The following is a 21,840-nucleotide window of genomic DNA, read 5'->3' on the forward strand; positions in this document are numbered from 1 at the left end:
TCTATGCTATAGATAAACATAAATGCTTTTTCTTATCACTGTTACCCAGAGGGGTATCTGCAGGCCTTTTTTCTAGTACTTTCAACAATATCTTTACACTGTAGAGGACAGAATAAGTTAAAAAACAGGCCGGGCATGGTGGCTCACACCTGTAATCCCAGCACTTTGGGAGGCCAAGGCAGGCAGATCACCTGAGGTCGGGAGTTCAAGACCAGCCTGACCAACATGGAGAAACTCTGTCTCTACTAAAAATAAAAAATTAGCCAGGCATCGTGGTACATGCTTCTAATCCCAGCTACTCAGGAGGCTGAGGCAGGAGAATCGCTTGAACCCGGGAGGTGGAGGTTGTGGTGAGCCGAGATTGTGCCATTGTCCTCCAGCTTGGGCAACAAGAGTGAAACTCTGCCTCGAAAAAAATAAAACAAAAACAAAAACAGAATGAGTAATGCACACAGGTCTTGGCCCCATGTGGGGCATCATGGGGAACCTGCCAGTGGAGCATCCACCCTGCACATATACCATTTTATTACCCTTTGTGGGTGTGTTTGCATGGGGGAATTTCAGTGTGTGTTAAAAAGATACAACACAGCTGAAAGAGGGTGGGAAGGTCTTTTTCCTTTGGGGACACTGAGTAAATTCTATGTGTGGCCTTTGTTTTGACTGCAACCTGTCACATGAGACCCAATGTGGAATTTTTTACTTGTGGTGTCACATTGGCACTCAAAAAGTTTTGGATTTTGGAGCATTTGGGATTTTGGGTTTTTGGATTAGGGATGCTCAACTTGTAGTATATTCATACAATGAAATACTATACAGTGGTGAAAAATGAAAGAACTACAGAGACACACAACAACAAAATGTATCTTGAAAACCTGACTGAAGAAGTCACATCCAGTATAACACCATTTTTACAAAGCTCAAAACCATGAAAAATGAAACAATACGTTGTGTAGGGGTATTTTTGTCTCTATATAAAATATTACACAATAAAAGGTTTTAAGTGCCTTCAGTCATAGCTTCAGGAGTCAAAAAAGGTAAAAATAAAAAAGAAAAAATCCATATACTCTTATATTTGTGCTTCCTAAAAAATTTATTTATGGATTATTTTCTTCGAAAGGAAAAAATCCTCTCAGTTTTGTTAGCCATTTAATATATTTTTAAAAAGTGATTGCAGAGAATTTTTAATCTATAACAGTAGACAGAGTAGAACAGCAAAGCCCCATGTACTTATCACCTAGCTCTAGCAGATATTAACCCATGGTAGTTCTTCCCCATCTACACCTCCATCAACTATCCCTACCCTGTGTATTAAGTTGAAGCAAATGTCCATGCATCATCATTTCATAATGACACTCATCCATACATATTTCAGTACGTAGCTCCAAAAGTGACACTCTTAAGAAACCCACAATATCATTCTTACACTTTTTGAAAGCCACAATTCCTGGCTGGGCACGGTCGCTCACGTGAGCCTGTAAACCCAGCACTTTCTCAGGCTGAGGAGAGCAGATCACCTGAGGTCGAGAGTTCAAAACAAGCCTGGCCAACATGGTAAAACCCCCTCTCTACTAAAAATACAAAAGTTAGCCAGGTGTGGTGGCACTCGCCTGTAGTCCCAGCTACTCGGGAGGCTGAGGCAGGAGAATCACTTGAATCCAGGAGGTGGAGGTTTCAGTGAGCCAAGATCGAACTGCTGCACGCCAGCCTGTGCGAGAGAGTAAGACACTGTCTCAAAAAATAAATAAATAAACAAAAAGCCACGATTCCTTAACATCATAAAAAATACCTAGAATTCAAATTTCCAATTATCTCTTTTATGTCAAAAAGTTGTTTTGGTAGGGTTTTTTCATTTTTTGTTTTTGTTTTTGAGACAGGGTCTCACTCTGTCACTCAGGCTGGAGTGCAGTGGCACAATCTTGGCTCACTGCAACCTCCGCCTCCCGGGTTCAAGCGATTCTCCTGCCTCAGCCTCTGGAGTAGCTGGGACTACAGGCATGCCCCACCACGTCTGGCTAATTTTTGTATTTTTAGTAGAGACAGGGTTTCACCATGTTGGCCAGGCCGGTCTCAAACTCCTGACCTCAAGTGATCCACCTGCCTCCGCCTCCCAAAGTGCTGGGATTACAGGCGCGAGCCACCACACCCGGGTATTTTGGTAGTTTTTTAAAAGCAAGATTCAAATAAGGGACACTTTTTCTTTCTTTTTTTTTTGTTTGGTCTAGTTGATATGTCTGTTGAGCCTTTATTGTTTTATTTTGTTTTTCTGTAGTCATCTTCCATTTCTTTTTTCTTTGCAATTTTTTTAAATTGAACAATCTAAGTTGTTCTGTCCTGTAGAGTTTCTCTTCTTCTGCATTTTGCTGATTGCATCTTCTGATAAGTCTATCCTGTTCCTTTGTCTTCTGTTTTTCTAGGAAATTGAACATTGGATCTACAGACTTGATCAAGTTCAGGCTGTATTCTTTGACAAGCCCACTTTGTTGGGTGGTTGTATCCTTGTATCAAAAAGCACCTGATCTTTGGTTATTTTTGTGATGTTAGCAGGCATTGATGTTCAATGCACAGATCCATTCACTATTTGGAGCTGCAAAACAGGAATAGTTTCTTGTCCCATCCCTTCTTCATTTATTAGCTGAAATACTTGCATAAAGAGAAATGTCTGCTCATTCACTAGCACAGTTTATGCAGAGAAGGCATGATAAATGTTTGATTATTTCTCCCTTTACCAATCTTCAAAATTATGATTCGGTTTCCTTCAGTGACTATCATTTTTGGTATCATTATGAACTAATGTATTTAATCTTGTTTGATGCATTTCAATTCATTGCAGTAACTATTCTTGTCCTTCATTCTTTTTTTTTTTTCTGTATTATTTTTTATCCAGTGGAAGCAGTTACTATTTTTACTGATGCTGAAGTTCTCCCATCTTTGGTTATTGGGAGCCTTTTCAAACCGACTCCTAAGTCCATTAGACAAGATCCCAGTAATCTTTGATTATGTCCTTTCTTTCTGGTTTGACAAGATGTTCTGGCATCATCTTATAAATTTCCTGCTCCAAACCTGTGACACATGCAGCTGGCATCCTGGGTGCTAGAGGTGCTCACTGTTACCAGACTCACCATTGTTTCTTGGTTTTTGCAGTGGACGGCACTAGGAAAGTATACATATTAAAAATAAACTATGTGTAGAGTTCATAGCAATACTTCTAGTTTAAATTCAGAGCTACAGGGTTTTACTCAGTCTTGGCTGTCTTTTATTGGTAAGTTTCTTTTTCCTTGTTAAGAATGGTGGTTCTCAAAACATTTAATATTTAGTTTAAAAAACTTGCTTTAGTAGTTGATCATTTTTACTAATTAATTTAATTGGCAATGTTTCAGTTTTTGTCACAGTTCTAATTAAACTCCCTTAAAAATTACCATAAACATAGGATTATTTCCTAAAGAAAATTTTAAATTATAATATTTTATATCTAACTAGTTCAAAACATTATTGGGACATTTCATGTCTTTTCTAGTAGTGTTAGTAATACGTAATGTTGGTAATGTTAGTATTTTCCAGTTTGGGGTCTGAAAGTCCAAAAAATGGTTTTTGACTTTTGAACAGTCAATAGTCATCCAGCTTGCTTTGTTTAAACACTCCACGTTTTGTTCATGTGAAACGTGATACTCAATCAGAAAAGTTATCTAGTCTTGCATTTTAAAAAGTGTCTTGTAAGAGAGCTTAGTGATGGCTTAGAATGGCATCATCATATGAAAAGATAGGCCCAAACATTCAGTTGCATCTAGTAAGATAAAGATATTATCAACCCTAACTAGTAGGTTAGTGGGGAGCTGGGATTAAATGCCAATCTAGGATTAGATACTTGAAGGGTGCTTCCCAAGTAGGCTCTTCTCAATTCTCTCTTCATAAAAATATAGGAATTGAACAACTTGTCCAAAGTCACACCATTACTTGATAGAGCTGGAGAGATCCTTGACTATAAAGGCCAATGTCCATGCGTGTTCTTTCCACCAAGACAAACTGTTGTGACTTTAAAGTATGTGAACTATACACTTGACTAGATCTCTACAAACTCGTCGTTTATCTTATTTGTGTGCATATGTTTATACACATCTACATGTGTATATGTGCATAAAAATATACATACATATATACATATGCACACACATATATAAAAAACGTAAGGGACGTGTATGTAGAAGGCTAAGCATGTATATTACTCACAGGTATAACTAATACATAAACATGGCTGACACAGCTTCTTCAGATAATGAGTTCTATATATTTACTACAGGTTTTAACAATTTGTCTTTGAAGTACATGCTTAATTTGGATCATAAATCCAAAGACCAAGTTTACTTTCTAGTCTTGACCTTGTTTAATTCTTGGCTTGTGCTCAAGAAATATTAAATTGTGGCCATACCATACCATGCCACCCTGAATGCATCCAAGATCAGACAACATTGTCTGATCTGGGAAGGTTAGCAGGCTTGGTTAGTACTTGGATGGGAGATCTCCTGGGAATACCAGGCGCTGTAGGTTAAAAAAAAAAAAAATGTGGCCATGGTCGGGCGCCGTGGCTCATGTCTGTAATCTCAGCACTTTGGGAGGCCAAGACAGGTGGATCACTTGAGGTTAGGAGTTGAAGACCAGCATGGCCAACATGGTGAAACCCCATCTCTACTAAAAATACAAAAATTAGCTGGGCACGGTGGCACATGCCTGTAAACCCAGCTACTCGGGAGGCTGAGGCAGAAGAATCGCTTGAAACTGGGAGGCAGAGGTTGCAGTGAGCCGAGATTGTGCCGCTGCACTCCAGCCTGGGCGACAGTGCGAGACCCTGTCTCAAAAAAAAAAAAAAAAAAAAAAGTGGCCATAATGTTACAAGAAACAAAGTGAACAACTCAAAATCAAAAGTCATATCAAGGCAAAAATTAAATAGGTCATTTATGGAAAAGTAAGCCAACAGTCATTCTGATCTCAAGTTTTCCAAGCAAAATAGATTGTAAGAAAAAGAACGATGTTCCAATTAGGGCATTGTTAAACATACTACAGTAAATGTTCTGATTTTCTATAATCTTTACTTACATAGCTGTCTCATGGAGGAAAATCTAGCCCTTGTATTATATATTCCTAAGGCAAGGTGGGTAACTCAATTCTAGCATTTCAGTCATTAACTTTAAATTTCTTTCAACTCTCATATCTACTGGATGTACTTGTTGGCAAACCTGTTAGCTTTTCAAATATATTACACATCATACCTAGTAACTATGAGGACTCATTTGTCACAATCTGGCTAAAGAAACTGGTGCTAACTTTTGTGCTTCTGGGTAGACAAAAGGAAAGTGAGCTAAAGTGTACAGTTCCAATACCATTCCACAAATGTGGAAGCCAACGGGTGAATACTAAAAAATATGAAATGAGACATATCTGAAAAGTAGCTGCTGTACTTATGAGCTAATCACACCTCAAAGCATAATATTGTTTTTTTTAAAAATAACAGAAGCAATAAAATCCTATTATGGATTAATCTTGTGCCAAATTTTGTTTTTTAATCAAATCTATTTTGAGCTAAAGAAAATACAAAAATGCAAATGAGGGCCCTGATCCTCCAGATCTTGCAAACATGTAAGGGCTGATACACTTCAAAGATTTTTTTTAACTCATAAATTTAAATCATTATACGACACAGCAAAACATACTTATTTGTAAACCTTTTAATTTTGTATTCCACGTAAAGTTTCAGCCTAATAGAGGTCTTTAGGAGAGAGAGTTTTAAAAATCCTAAAATTAGATGTTTGCTCAATACATACTGATTTAATTTCTCAACAATGTCCTATGCTCCTAGAGTGCGAGTGAGAATTCAGTTGTTTCACAAGACAAGCAAAGCTAAACGACAACAGCAAAACCATGTTTGAAAAGAGTCGGTGCCATCAAATATGCAGCCCCATCCTCTTCAGATACACACACCACTTGAACACAAAGGGTGAGCGAGTTCATGGACCGGTTGTTTGTGCAATATTCCCCTGTGTGCTTTCTCCATCTGAGATGAAATATTCATTAGTAGACCTAAACAAACTCTTCGGAACATTTTTATCTCAAAGTGAGAAAATGCTATTCAAACAGGCTGCTAATGAAGCCATCTACCATCTTGTTTGATGTTATTCTTGTAGTTAAAGAGTGTCTCAAAGGCTTCAGGCAGTGCCTCCTCTCAGTTGGCAACTGTTTTAACCTTTGTAGGGCAATTGTATAGCTTTAACACAGGCTTTTCCTATAAAATGCCAACCCACGTGCTGTAAATGTAAATATGGCAATATTCACCAACGTCAACTGTGTAGTATCAGGCATCACATAAACTATATTTTACTGCATGAGATTACACTCTGTAGCAGTACATAATAACATATCATTATAAAGATACTTTTTCTTAAAATTCAAAGCATAAGAAAGAATGTGTTTTAGTTTCTGTCCTGAAGCCAGAGAATCCATTAGTATTGGGGAATAAATGTATACTGTTGGTAAAATATGTAAAAGAAGAATTTTGTACATATACCTTTCACAGGAATATCTCACACTACCTGCAAGCAAATATGTAATGTGAAATAATTTTACATTATTTCAAGATGTGTGTCTATGTGTGTCATAGACACAAAACTATAAGTGAAGTGAAAGCATATAAGATGAAATTTTTACATTAAGATTGTAATGATGCAGAGACATTTTAATATGCTCTTGTCATCCATGCAATTACTACTTTTGTTCCGTTGGGTGACTACAGTGATTAGGAAGATGATTTTGTAGGATTTGAGCTGACACAAAATGTGTGCCACAGCCCATAGGTACTATGTAGAAAGTCACCAAATACAGTATTCTCTACCACATGACACAGATATTTCAAACAATATTCATTTGAAGACAAAACTCAATATTTAACCCCAATGAAATTGCTCCTCTTCATGTGCTTTCTGTTTTAATTCATGACACACTCTCTGTGGTAGGCAGAATTCTAAGATGCCCCCCAGGGACCCACACTTTCGAGTATAAGCAGGACCATGAATGTGATGAGAGAGCACTCCAGTGATACCCCGTGTTGCAAAAGTGAAGGGATCATGCAGATGTAATTCAAGCTCCTCCCTGGCTGGCCTTGAGTTAATCAAAAGAGAGATAAGCCTGGGTGGGCCTGATCTAATCAGGTGAGCCCTTTAAAGAGGGTCTAGAAGTAAACTAAACTCTAGAAGTCAGAGAGATTCTCCTGCTGCCCCTGAAGAAGTAAACTGCTATGCTGAGAGGACCTGTGAGAGGGCCACATGGTAAGGAACTGGGAGCAGCCTCTAGAGGCTAAGAGTGGCCGTGGCTGACAGCCAGTAAGAGAACAGGGACTGAATTCTGCTAACAACCACATAGGCTTGGAACAACATTATGGGCTGCAGAAAAGAACACAGCCATTCTGACACCTTTGCTGAAGCTTTGTTAGACCCAGGGCAGAGGACCCAGCTCACTTGAGCCTAGGAGTTCGAGAGCAGCCTAGGCAACATAGTGAGACCTCATCTCCACAAAATTTTTTTTTAAATGAGGTGGGAAGCTCATATGAGCGCAGGAGGTTGAGGCTGTAGTGAGCTGTGATTGTGCCATAGCACTTTTGCCTGGGTAACAGAGTGAGATCCTGCCTCAAAAATAAATAAGTAAATAAGAAATAAAAAATAGGCCAGGCAGGGTGGCTCATGCCGTAATCTCAGCACTTTTAGAAGCCGAGGCAGGTGAATGGCTTGAGCCCAGGAGTTCAAGAGCAGCCTGGCCAACATGATGAAATCCTGTCTCTACCAAAAATACAAAAATTAGCCAGGTATGGTGGCAGGCACGTAACGTCCCAGCTACTCCAGAGGCTGAAGCACAAGAATCACTTGAACCCAAGGAGGCAGAGGCTGCAGTGAGCCAAGATTGCAGCACTGTACTCCAGCCTGGGCGACAGAGCAAAACCCTGTCTCAAAAATAAATACATAACTACACGAATAAAATTTGTATTCCTTAGTCGGTTATTCAAAAGGCTTTTTGACTGACCACCTTGCAAGCCTCTTCTGGCACTCTCCAAATTGTACCCTGCCCTCTGGCGTTACCAAACAACATGTATTTCCCCAAATAAGCTCATTCAAACCTCTGCTTTGCATGGGCCATTTAGTTTGCTTGGAATGCCCTTCCTTCCTTGGGCCTTCTGGTAAACTTCCTGGCTCATTCTTCAAGATTCCAATATTTTCACTTTGCCTTTCATCACCATGAAGCCCTCTCTGTCCATCATCAAAACCCTGCAGTTGCTTTCTCCAGTCTTTCCATTAAACTGTGTGCAGAACTCCTCTGGTACTTACTCACTGTAATGCCCATATCTGATTCCATGCCTATCTGTTACCTGTAACAGCTTCCTGAGGACAGAGCCTCCATCCCCTTTCTCATTCCTTTGTATCTTCACCTCTAACACACCCCTTGGGACATAGCAAGCAGTAAGTAAAACTTCACGAATGAAAAGATATAGTAGGAACTCAAAAACATCATCAAATGTTATTTATGAAACTTCTAAAAATGCTTGGCATTGTACAACGTGCTATGTAACGTTTAAAAGGTACAATGAATTGAGATCATAAACTAATATTGCTGATAAAGATAAACCATGAAAACACTACAGGCAGGAAGGAAATTAAAACAAACTAAAATTAACAGCAGAAATACTACATTTGTGCTATGAATAAATGAGTGTACCGCAAAGTAAAAAGGTTAATTTGGGCATGAAACAGAAATCCAGAATTGAATAAGAAGTACAGAATTTCACTACAGAGGGAAAGGCTACTATCCTGGAATCCTGCCCTTTCTCTCCTTTGCTGTCTTATAAAACTCACCTAGTGCCTACTACATGCCAGATGGAGTGCCCAATAAAACAGGTCCACTCCAGTCTAGCAGAACTTTTAGTGAAGATGCATTTCTGTTATGTTACCTTCCCCTTTGATGAAAGAGGATACTTGCCTTTACAAATCTGTAAGAAATGATTTAGCATTGTTTATAAAAATGAAAAATCCACATGTCTAGGAATTCGTTAAATAAGTTATGTTCACACAGTGGAATAGTGTTCAGGCATTTTAACTGGTGCTAAAAATTAATATATCCTGAACATGATGAAATAGTATTATAGAATTATCCCATTTAATATGTGCATGATGTTTATATTATACTTAACCTTAAGGGGAAAAATCTGCAAGAATATACACAAATTTATTAACAGTGGTGTCTAGTTGGTAGAGACAGGTTTTTCTGTTTTTTGCTTGTAATATTCTTTGCTTGATTATACTTTCTAATTTTCCCCTATTAAATTCCTCTCATTTTCTTGTGTATTTAGTTTTACAATGGAGTATGAGAAAAAAGGAATTTTCAATTAAAATGAAAAAATACTTCTTTTTTCTTTTGAGACAGGGTCTCTGTCACCCAGAGTGGAGTGCAATGGTGTGATCATGGCTCATTGCAGCCTTGACCTCCCGGGCTCAGGTGATCCTCCCACCTCAGTCTCCCAAACAGCTGGGACTAATTTTTTAAAATTTTTGTATATTTCATATTTGCCTAGCTAATTTTTGCAGTTTTTGTAGAGATGGGATCTCACTATGTTGCTCAGGCTGGTCTCAAAAACTCCTGGGCTTAAGCAATCCTCCCACCTCAGCCTCTCAAAGTGCTGCATGTAGCCATTAGGAAGTCATTTTTCCCATCAGCAAACTTATTTAGGCCAGTGGTCATCTTTCAACAAATATCTATTGAGTACCTATTATGTGTTAGACTTCCTGCTGAGTTTTGAGAATAGACTAGTGATACAGTTCTTGCCCTCAAGGAGCTCAAAGTGTAGAGAAGAGGAAGAAAATGGAAAATTGAAGTGCAGTATGGCAAGGCAAGAACCACAGGAGTATAAGGGAGGGGTATCTAACCCACCTGGGAGCCAGGAGAGCCAGAGGAGCCAGAGAGGCTTCCCAGAGGAACTCACACCTAAGTTGAACCCTGAAGATGAAAAGCCAGGGGATTCTTATTAATCATTTTCTTAAAAATTAACAAATAGCTTCCTTCCTTCCATAGTTGATGAGAGCCAAAATGAATGAGGATGTGTACTGACTTAGAGTTTTTTTTCATGGATTCCATTAACTAATACTCTCAGATGTCCTGTGGTCCCCAACTCAGGGCTGAGAGAGGCTGTCAGTGGCCAGTTGTCCTTTCCTTTGTTTCCAGGCAGCACCATCAGCATTGGACTATGGCGACTGACTTTTGGCAGCGGGGAGCATACCCAATCACTAAGTTCTTTCTAAAAGTCTAACCTAAATTGCCTTTACCATAGTTTTGAATTATTGCACATAATTCTGTTATCTGTGAAATATAAAAGAGCTATGTCCTCCCCTTCATTTACTTAAAAAAAAAAATAGAATCGGGGTCTTGCTCTGTTGCTCTGTTGCTCAGGCTGGAGTGCAGTAGGGTGATATCATAGCTCACAGAAGCTCTAACTCCTGGGCTAAAGTGATCCTCCCACCTCAGCCTCCTGAGTAGCTGGAACCCAGGCGCTTACCACCATGCCCAGATGTATATGATGTTGGTTACATGGATGTATACATCTATCAAAATCACCAAAATGTATACTTAAGATCCATGCATTTTACTCTATGTAAATTTTACCCAAAAATATTTGTTAAAGATGGCATTGTAATCACAGTTATGAAAGGAGCTGACAAATAAAGTTGTTCCACATAAGATGGGGCATAACTAACTAGGCACAAGGCATAGAAGCAAAATTCATATTGGACTTTAAATCCAATGACTAAGTTATAGACTAGTGATACAGTATATCACTAGTGTATACTAGTATAGACTATACTAATCTACTAGTGTGTATGTGTGTATATATATATATGTTTGTAGAGATGGAGTCTCACTATGTTGCCAGTCTGGTCTTGAACTCCTGGGCTCAAGCGATCCTCCCACCCCAGCCTTCCAAAGTGCTGGGATTGCAGGTGTGAGCCACCTCACCCAGCCTCATTTACATTTTTGTTTTTAAGAAGTCCTCTCAGCCTTTTCTTTAATCCTTGTAACTATCTGTCGTTTTACATTTCCTCATAGGATCTACTTTACATTGTTTTAGCTAATTTTCTTCTACTCTCTTCAACAGTCCTCTCAAAATATTAAAATCCAATTTAATCTAACATTCCACTGGGTGTAGCCTAGCTAGACTAAGTAAAACAAAATAATACATTTCCAGTTCTTCCACGTAATGCTTCCATTTAACATATTCAGGTCTTATAAAGTAAAATCTACTCTATAATTTAGTCATTGGATTTTAAGTCCAATATGAATTTTGCTTCTATGCCTTGTACCTAGTTAGTTATGTCCCCATCTTACGTGGAACAACTTTATTTGTCAGCTCCCTTCGCAGCTGTGATTACAATGGCATCTTTAAAGATATTTTTAGGTAAAATTTACATAGAGTAAAATGTATGGATCTTAAGTGTACATTTTGGTGAATTTTCATAAGTGTATACATCCACGTAACCAATACTCAGTCAAAATAAGAATATTTCTAGCATCCCAGAAAGTTCTCGTGTCCCCTTCCAATCAGCTCTCACTGTTCTTATTTCTATCACCATAGATCAGTTTTGCCTGTTGTGGTCTTGGTTCTGCTTCTATGTGATCACGTGTTTTCAGCAAATTTTTATCCCTGGAGGCTTTAGATTCCTGGTCAGTAAAATAAGGGGATTATTTTGTATTTTTAGTAGAGACGGGGTTCCGCCATATTGGCCAGGCTGGTCTCGAACTCCTGACCTTGTAATCTGCCTGCCTTGGCCTCCCAAACTGCTGGGATTACAGGCATGAGCACTGCACCCGGCCCAGATCTAAGATTTTAAGAATTGCCACTCTGATCTGATCAAAATAGTCAAATGTTTAGGATAAAACGTTTCACATCCCCTTGCTGCACTCTAGCACTTAGGGAAGATGCTAGGGCTGTCAAAGTACTCTTCTATGTACTTGTAAAAAAATGACTAGAAAAGAAAAAATAAAAAAATAAAAATAGGCCAGGCGTGGTGGCTCACACCTGTAATCCCAGTACTTTGGGAGGCTGAGGCAGGCAGATGACCTGAGGTCAGGAGTTTGGGGCTAGCCTTACCAACATGGTGAAACCCTGTCTCTATTAAAAATAAAAAATTAGCCAGGTGTGGTGGTGCATGCGTGTAATAATACCAGCTACTTGGGAGGCTGAGGCAGAAGAATCACTTGAACTTGGGAGGCGGAGGTTGCAGTGAGCTGAGATTCCACCATTGCACTCCAGCCTGGGCAACAAGAGCAAAACTCCATTTAAAATACATAAATAAATAACTAGATAATAATCTTTGATTTTTAAATATTAAAATTCTTTTACAATTTTTCTCATTAGAAAGAGTAAAACATGATCTTTGTAGAGTATTTGGAAAATAAAGAAAAGGATAAACAAGAAAATCTAAATTCCACCACCCTGAGATAATCATCAAGATTTGGTTGTATTTTTTCAGTTCTTATATAATACTATATATAGTAGCGCAAAGTCGGAATTGGAGAGTGTTGGCATATATGAAGTTTTCATTTTTTTTAACTTAATGTTTATTTTATCATGACAATTTGTACATCAGTATTCTTCAAAAATGTCTTTGCAGGGTGGACTGGAACAATTTGGAAAAAGAAAATGTTGGATCCCTACCTGACCCTTTACACAGTGGTTCTTGAGTCTGGTTGTACATTTCAAGTCACTTGCAGAAATTCAGAAACAATACAGTGACCACATCCCACCCTCAGAGATTCTCGATGAATTAGTCTGGGATGGAATCTAGGCATGAATATTTTTTTTCTCATGTGATTCTAATGCATAGCCTGGATAAGAACTATTGTTTTATATAAAAATAAATTCCAAGTAGATTAAAGATTGATTGTAACAATTGAAGCCATGGCATTAGTGTATACAGATGCCAGTGAAGATGGAATCTTGGGTACTGAAGAAAACCAAACGCAGGAACCCCAGAGGAAAATATTCACATACTTGATTACATGAAAGCCTTAAATTTCTGTATGCCAAAACAATTATATAAAAAACTGAAAAGCAAATCACAAAGCAGGAAATATATTTTCAATATGCATTGTAGGCACAGTTCTTAGAAAGTGTAAAGAAAAAGATGAAGAGCTAACAGAAAAGGCCAACCATATGCAAATAACCCAGAAAAAAAGTCATTATATATATGGAGATAAAAAGCATTTCCTTTTCAAATAAAAAATAAGCTGATCTTCACTTCAGAATCTATTCCTATTTTTCTGACTCCTCTGTGGCCACCACCTCCGCCCCCACCACTTATAACCCAGGGGCTGTACAGCAGTGTTTACATTCCTGCCCAGAAGCTCCTTAAAAAAAAAAAAATCAAACTCAAAGCAGATATATTAAAACTAAAACATGAATATATAAAGAAGAAAGTCACACTGGACACATAAAGATCTCATAAAACCAGATGCAAAGGAACGTAGCATCATGTTATTACTGCCTGAGTCCAGCTTTGCACAGGTTCAACTTGCAATAAAAGGAAATCTTTTCAATCTGCTCTAGTGACTTTACCCTTATTAGAATGCATACTCATTATTTTCTGATTACTCCTCTACATAAAACATATCATTTTGCACCTTGGTTTCCACACCCCTAGTATGGTATTTATATTTTATCTCTAGAGATTGTAATAAATCACTTCAAACACAATAACCCATTTAAGAATGGATTTCATAGGCAAAAAGGTGCACCTTTAGTGATGTGATTGCAATCATCAGATGCTCCAATTCTCCTGAAGCATGTATTATACAGTGTGTACACAAATGCTGCAGCAGTGTAGAAGAGGCTATTACAGGCTGAGTGAGTCAACTCAACTCAGTATGTACTTCCTAGTTTCAGGATGTATCCATAGGAACCCTTTGAAATGTTTTGTTTTATTAATTTGGCTCCTTTCTAGTTTTCACTAGAGCCAATGCTTTCAAGATAATGCAGTTTAGACATGTCACAGCTGTTGAAATTCAGCATAAGCTTGAGCTGACAGTGGTGTATCATCAAGAATCAGAAAAACCAAAACAACATTATGATAAAGAGGAGAAGTATGAAAAATACGGAGAAGACAAAGGGCAGGAAATATTGCCTTACCGACTTAAAGCAGAGCCCTGGAGGGAAACATCTGGTTTGGAGCAAACGGTGATGCTTTTAGCACACTGAAGAGTTCTCAATGGATACAGTGAGGAGTGGCCGGATCTGAGAGAGGGGTTCCTGGAAGCTGAAGAGCTGGCAGGGTAATGTTGCTCTCTGGAAGGGAATTCATATTTTAAAAGGTGAAAGACCTATGACCTTAAAATCTAGATAGAAGACATAATCTGCAATTTTTGCTATGTGTTTAAAACCCGACCTTCCTCTGCCAGGAATGTTTTCTATCTTGAATTCTCAGGTTAACTCTATGAACCACTCTACATTCTTTGAAGAACAATCAAAGATAGAATTCAAAGGGATTTAAACGGATTGCTAGTTTGGAAATATTAAAATTTAGCAACTATCGGTATCATTTATTTCCACAAAAGCTGCTGTCTTTACAAAATGAAATAAAACATAGTCTACTAATTTGATGAGGACCATAAGTTAGAGCAATTTGTGGTGTACCCAGAAAGAAACCACTTTGCACTGAAACAATCCGTCTCTTACTTCCCTTGGCTCCCTTGCAAAAAAAAAAAAAAAAAAAAAAAAAAAAAAAAGCCTTTTACAAACATTGACTTCTGAGTAAGTCTTAAAAACTAATCTTCTGAAAGATCTATAAGGCTCACAGGCTAGGCAAGAGATTTAAAAGTTTATTTTGTGTGGGAGTAAGTTGGAATGCAGTCATGTGTGAATTAGATAGAATCTTGAACATATCCCAAACACACCTACTTTCTGTTCTAACCACATATGTATGATTATTTAAAACAAACACCTCATCTCATGGACATTTAAATATTATCTCCACGAACAGACAGATTAGGAAGAACATCAGGCTCACTGAAAATTTTACACACAACCTTCAGGTCTATAAACAATGAGCATAGCACTGAGTGGGAACAAGCACCATACATAATCTTTACAGCAATCCGATGACCTCCTAATATTAGAACTCATCTCTCAGATCTGGCCACTTCTCACTCTATCTTGTAGGACCCTTTCCTGTACTTAAAGAATGACTGTTTGCTCTGAAACAGATTACAAATAAGAAAATCGTTGAAAAATGGCAGAGCCAAGATTTGAATTCAGGTTTGTCTTGCCACAAACGCCATGCTCTTTTCCAGTATATCATTAATAGATTCTAATTGTGAAAGGTTTCAACATCTTTTATACCTAACCAGCCATATTTTACAGCACCTAGGCAATAAATCTGAAATATAAGTGATGTAAAAAGCAAAAATTCAAACAGTACAACTTGCCGGGTGTGGTGGCTCACGCCTGTAATCCCAGCACTTTGGGAGTCTGAGGCGGGTGGATCACTTGAAGTCGGGAGTTTGAGACCAGCCTGGCCAACATGGTGAAACCCTCTCTCTATTAAAAATACAAAAATTAGTAGGGCATGGTGGCGGGAGCCTATAATCCCAGCTACTCGGAAGGCTGAAGCAGGAGAATTGCTTGAACCCGGGAGGCAGAAATTGCAGTGAGCTGAGATTGCGCCACCGCACTCCAGCCTGCGCAACAGAGCAAGACTGTCTCAAAAAAAAAAAAAAAAAAAAAAAAAAAAATACAGCTGATTTTAAATAGACTTTTCAAAGCAAACAGATATGACTTGAGAGTGAATCTGAATGTTCTCATTCTTCATACTGCTAGAGTTTATACCCTATTAAGTACCCGGATTTTTTTTTGAAATGGAGTCTTGCTCTGCCGCCCAGGCAGGAGTGCGGTGGCATGATCTCGGCTCACTGCAACCTCTGCCTTCTGGGTTCGAGTGATTTTCCTGCTTCGGCCTCCCCAGTAGCTGGAATTACAGCCACATGCTATCATGCCCGGCTAATTTTTGTATTTTTAGTAGAGACGGGGTTTCGCCATGTTGGCCAGGCTGGTTTCGAACCCCTGACATCAAGTGATCCACCGCCTCGGCCTCCCAAAGTGCTGGGATTACAGGCATGAGCCAGCGTGTCTGGCCTTTTTTTAAAAAATCTCATCAGTTTGGGATGATAAAATTTTCCAAAATGTATTGAATGATGGTTCTACATCAGGAAATCTATTACTACTGCTCACCATATTAATAGAACAAAAGAGAATAATTATATCATCATACTCTTGGATGATGAAAAGGCATTAAACAACATCCATTTTTTATTTTATTTTAAAAAATCATGAGTGAACTCCCATTCACAATTGCTTCAAAGAGAATAAAATATCTAGGAATCCAACTTACAAGGGATGTGAAGGACCTCTTCAAGGAGAACTACAAACCACTGCTCAACAAAATGAAAGAGGACACAAACAAATGGAAGAACATTTCATGTTCATAGATAGGAAGAATCACTATCAGGAAAATGGCCACACCGCCCAAGGTAATTTATAGATTCAATGCCATCCCCATCAAGCTACCAATGACTTTCTTCACAGAATTGGAAAAAACTACTTTAAAGTTCATATGGAACCAAAAAAGAGCCCGCAATGCCAAGACAATCCTAAGCCAAAAGAACAAAGCTGGAGGCATCACGCTACCTGACTTCAAACTATACTACAAGGCTACAGTAACCAAAACAGCATGGTACCAACAGCATGGTACTGGTACCAAAACAGAGATATAGACCAATGGAACAGAACAGAGGCCTCAGAAATAATACCACACATCTACAACCATCTGATCTTTGACAAACCTGACAAAAACAAGAAATGGGGAAAGGATTCCCTATTTAATAAATGGTGCTGGGAAAACTGGCTAGCCGTAGGTAGAAAGCTGAAACTATTCTTTGGTGAAATGTCTGTTCAAGATTTTGGCTCATTTTTTAATTGGGTTGTCTTCTCACTGTAGAGTTTTAAGAGTTCTTTATACATTCTTTATATGGAATCCTTTATTAAACTTTATCGTATTTACAAATATTCTCCCAGACTATTGCCTGTCTATTCATTCTCTTGACAGTGTCTTTTGCAGAATGAAAGTTTTTCATTTTGAAATCAAATTTGCCATTTTTTATCTTCTGTGGATTATGTTTTAGGTGTCTAAGAATTCTTTGCATAACCTCATCACAAAGATTTTCTCTTGTGTTCTAAAAGTTTTCTGGTTTTGTTTTACATTTAGATCTATGATTCATTTTATGTTAATATTTGTATGAGGTATGATATGATTTGGCTGTGTCCCCATCCAAATTTCATCTTGAATTGTAGCTCCCATAATTCCCACATGTTGTGGGAGGGACCCAGTGGGAGATAACTGAATCATGGGGGTGGTTTCCCTTACATTATCCTCCTGGTAGTGAACAGGTCTCACAAGAGCTGACGGTTTTATAAGGGGAATCCCCTTTCACTTGGCTCTCATTCTCCCGTCTGCTGCCATGTAAGACATGCCTTTTGCCTTCTGCCATGATCGTGAGGCCTCCCCAGCCACATGGAACTGTAAGTCCATTAAACCTCTTTTTCACTGGCCAGGCACGGTGGCTCATGCCTGTAATCCCAGCACTTTGGGAGGCCAAGACGGGCAGATCACGAAGTCAAGAGATCGAGACTAACCTGGCCAACATGGTGAAACCCTATCTCTACTAAAAATACAAAAATTAGTTGGGCATGGTGGCACTGGCCTGTAGTCCCAGCTACTTGGGAGGCTGAGGCAGGAGAATCACTTGAACCTGGGAGGCGGAGGTTGCAGTGAGCCAAGATCATGGCATTGCACTCCAGCCTGGGCGACAGAGCAAGAATCCATCTCAAAAACACAGACACACACCCCTCTTTTTTGTTATAAATTACCCAGTCTTGGGTATCTTTATCAGCAGTGTGAAAACACACTAATACAAGGTGAGAGAATGAGGTTGAGGTTCATTTATTTTGCATATGGATGTCCATTAGTTTCAACATCATTTGTTGCAAAAGCATCAAAAGCATTCCTTTCTTCACAAACTTGCCTTTGCACTTTTCTCTCCCATCTCTTCTATTTTTCTGGAATAGATTGTGTAGAATCAGTGTTATTTCTTTAAATGTTTGGTGGAATTTACCCATGAAACCATCTGGGACTAGAGATTTTTATTTCAAAAGTTGTTTAAATAAGAATTCAATTCCTTTAATAGTTACAGGACTATTTTGGATATTTACTTCTTGAGTGGGTTTTGGTAGTTTGTGATGTTGGGAGAGGCAGTCCACCATCCTTTTGCATCCCTGCATGTTCCTAATGGGGAGACCAAGAATACAAGGCTCTAACTACTCTTTATCTAGGCCATGTCTCAAGGTTGCGTATACAGTGAGCAGGATGAGGAAATGTTTCCCCCTTGACAAAGAGCCAGTTATAAAGGAGATAAACTGTCTAGGTTCAGTGTTCCTTGGGTGCAACACAAATCCACTGCATGTGGAATATTCATGTAGTCCTGCCTGTATTGCCTCCATAAACTTCAGATATATGTATAACCAATGTAAACCAACATGAAGCTCATGGTGCTTGCTGTAACAGGTTAACTAGTTAGCTTGTAAGTATGTAAAATCTCAGACCTTTTATAGCTCTTGCCATATAGTCTTCAGAGAATTGGTTATTTCATCTAAATTGCCGTATTTATGTTAGTAGAGAATTTTGTTTGTTTGTTTGTAGTATTTTCTTCCTGTTCCGTTAATGTCTGCAGTCTGGTATCTCCTTTTATTCCTGATATTAGTAATTTATGTCTTTTTTCTTTTGTCAGTCTTGCTAGAGGCTTGTAACTTTTACTAATCTTTTCAAAGAATGAGCTTTTGGTTTTGTTAATTTTTCTCTATAGTTTTTCCGTAATCAAGTTCATTGATACCTGCTCTTTATTATTTCCTTGTTTCTGCTTGCTTTGGAGTTTTCATTTTTAAGTTGAAGGAGCAACAATTAGAGGTAAAAAATTGAATAGAAAAGACAAAAATGATGATTATTTGCAGACAATACGGTTGTTTGCCTAGAAAACACAAGAGAGCCAACCAGAAATTTATTACAACTGTTAGAAGAATTCAGTTAGGTGACTGGGAACAAAATTAGAATACAGAAATCAATAGTTTTCATGCATAAAACAAAAGCCATATGCAACATATAATGAAAGAAAACATTAACATATTCATATCAAGAAATGTACAAGAGCTATATAAAGAAGTCTTTAAAAGGTGATTGAGAAACACATACTTCTGATTACTTACTATGTAAGTATATATAATATGTATTATATATGTATATAAGTTTTAAAAAGTCAGAAAGGCATTTCGTATTAATTTCTTGGATCACTATGGGAAAGACTAGTTTCTGACAATTGATAATATGCTTGGCTGAGGAGTCAATGGCATGCTACCACTTGTGGGTTTAACACTCAACACGTTAAGAAAGTCAAATTTCCCTAAATTGCTATGGAAATTTAATTCATTCCACTAAGAATACTAAACAGGATTTTTTTCTTTTGAAAATCAGAAAAATTGATTTCAAAGTTTATATAAAAAATGAGCAAGACTAATTGGAAAATTATAAAAAACAAAAACACTTAGCAGAAAATTATCCCTACCAAAGAGTACAGCAATTTTAAGACTACAATAATTGAAATAGTGTGGTACCAGATCAACAATTCATCAGCTAGCCTTAAAAGTCCAGAAATCAATTAGCAACGAATCAGTAAAGATGGATTATATAACATATGATATTGCAATAAGTGAGCAACCATCTGAAAAAAATTAAGTTGGATCTCTAATTCATATTTTAACAGCAAAATAAATTCCAGGTGGATAAAAAAAACATAAAAAAACCATAAAACCACTAGATGAAAATACAGGGCATTTAAGCATAATCTCAAAGAGCTAAGGCTTTTCTACCTGTGAAACAGGTAGAACACAGAAGAAAAAAAGTAAAAGACTGATAATTCCACCTGCATTAAAAAAACTACAAGAAAAAGATACCATTAAAAAAGTAAAAAGAAAAATCACAAATTGAGAAACACAGTTCAGACTCGTATCACAAATGACTAATTTCTGTTATAAAGAGTTTTAACAAATCAATAAGAAAAAGACAACCAACCCAATAGAAAAGTGGGAGAAATATGTTAACAGATCGTAGAACTGGAAAGAAAATGGTTTTAAAACATATAAATTAATAAGAGAAATGCAAATTAAAACTATAATGAATAAAAGTTATTTATCAGATTGATATCTAGTACAATCCATGGAAAACAAAAACACTTAACAGAAAATTATCCCTACAGAGAGTACAACATAATTTTCTGTTAAGTGTTTTTGTTTTGCACGGATAATCAGGATATTTGCAATGGCTTCTGACACCAACTGCCTGAAGTTAAGCCAAACTTCACAGGTTAAGGGCCCAGTCCTCCATAAGACTGTCCTCACTTCAGAAACTAGCAACTTTGGGCATTCCCAGGGCCATCCTTACTTCTGACCAACTGGCTGCAAGTTCAGGGGTCCCCACAATACCTTCAGGTTCTGTAACTAAATAGAACAACTCACAGAACTCAGCAAAGTGCTATGCATACAATTATAGTTTATTATAGCAAAAGGATATAAATCAGAACAACCAAAAGAAGACATACATAAAGCAAGGTGTAAGAGGATCCCAAACACAAAGTTTCTGTGTCCTCAGGGACATGTCACCCTCCTAGAACACACCAGAGTATTGCCAACCAGGGAAGTTCACTTGAGCATCACTGACCAGAGTTTCTCTCGGGGTTTCATTACAGGCATGATTAATTGACTCAATCTCTATATAAAGCTGAACTCGATCTCTAACCCCTCTTTCCACCTCAGAGGTTGGGCTAATATCATATGACTCAAAACTCCAACCCTCTAATCCAATGGTTGGTCTTCTGGTGTGGCCAGCCCCTACTTGAGTCATCTTGTTAGCGTAACTATCAGATCTCACTATGAGTAACAAAGATACTTCTATCACCTAGAAAATCCCAAGGATCTGGACCTGGAACCTGGAGTGGAAGCATTTTGGGAGAAGGGGAGGAAGTCTTGGCAAATTCTTGATTACAGTCTTAATTTCAGCCTTGTCTGTATTAGCAAGACTGAAAACCAACAACATGCAGTAACAGGACTGATTCTTTGAAAAAATCAAAATACATCCATATAATGGAGTTCTATGCAATTGGTGAAAAAAATGGGACAATTCTAGGTAGGGCTACAGAATAAATTGCCGAATGTGCAAAAGTCTGTATGGTATGCTATAATTTGTGTTTCATATATCTTCATACGTGCATGGGGCCATTTCTAGAAAGATAACTGGTAACAGAGGTTGGATTCAGGGAAGGGAAATGAGTGAGAGAAGGACTTCTTTTCCCCACCTTTTTCAACTTTCTGATTTTTGTACAATGTGCATGTATTACCTGTTTAACAAGAAGAAAATATTAGAAGGTTTTCGCATACTTCTTTGAGGCTACTGAACATAACTTATAACTTAATATTTTCTTAATTACCATCAGTCACTGTCATGAATACATTGAACAACAAATCTCTTAAGAGTCTACTGAGATACACAACACAGGGCTGCTTTCACCTACACTAAATGACCCCAGGCTGCTGCAATTTGAGTGTTATTGTCATTTCTAGTTTTCCTATCTTTTCCCAGCTGCTTCTGACTACTGTCAACATTCCCT

At 38.0% G+C, this 21,840-nt stretch overlaps 1 protein-coding gene across 2 annotated transcripts in view; it reads right to left on the reverse strand.

Moving 5' to 3' along the window:
- The window catches only part of GPR180 (G protein-coupled receptor 180), a 67,461-nt gene that overhangs the window by 13,884 nt on the left and 31,737 nt on the right, over positions 1-21,840 (reverse strand). Inside the window, exons 10-11 of one of the 2 annotated variants that reach the window (XR_008651247.2) lie at positions 14,207-14,362; positions 1,072-1,705 (exon numbers count right to left, since the gene is read on the reverse strand). The gene's annotated coding sequence lies outside the window, so the exon portion shown is untranslated. Of the gene's footprint in view, positions 1-1,071; positions 1,706-14,206; positions 14,363-21,840 lie in introns of those variants that run through there. The other variant, XR_010115982.1, reaches the window with a different exon arrangement.

The sequence above is a fragment of the Symphalangus syndactylus genome, chromosome 15 (assembly GCF_028878055.3).
Source record: "Symphalangus syndactylus isolate Jambi chromosome 15, NHGRI_mSymSyn1-v2.1_pri, whole genome shotgun sequence".
Lineage (NCBI taxonomy): Eukaryota > Metazoa > Chordata > Mammalia > Primates > Hylobatidae > Symphalangus > Symphalangus syndactylus.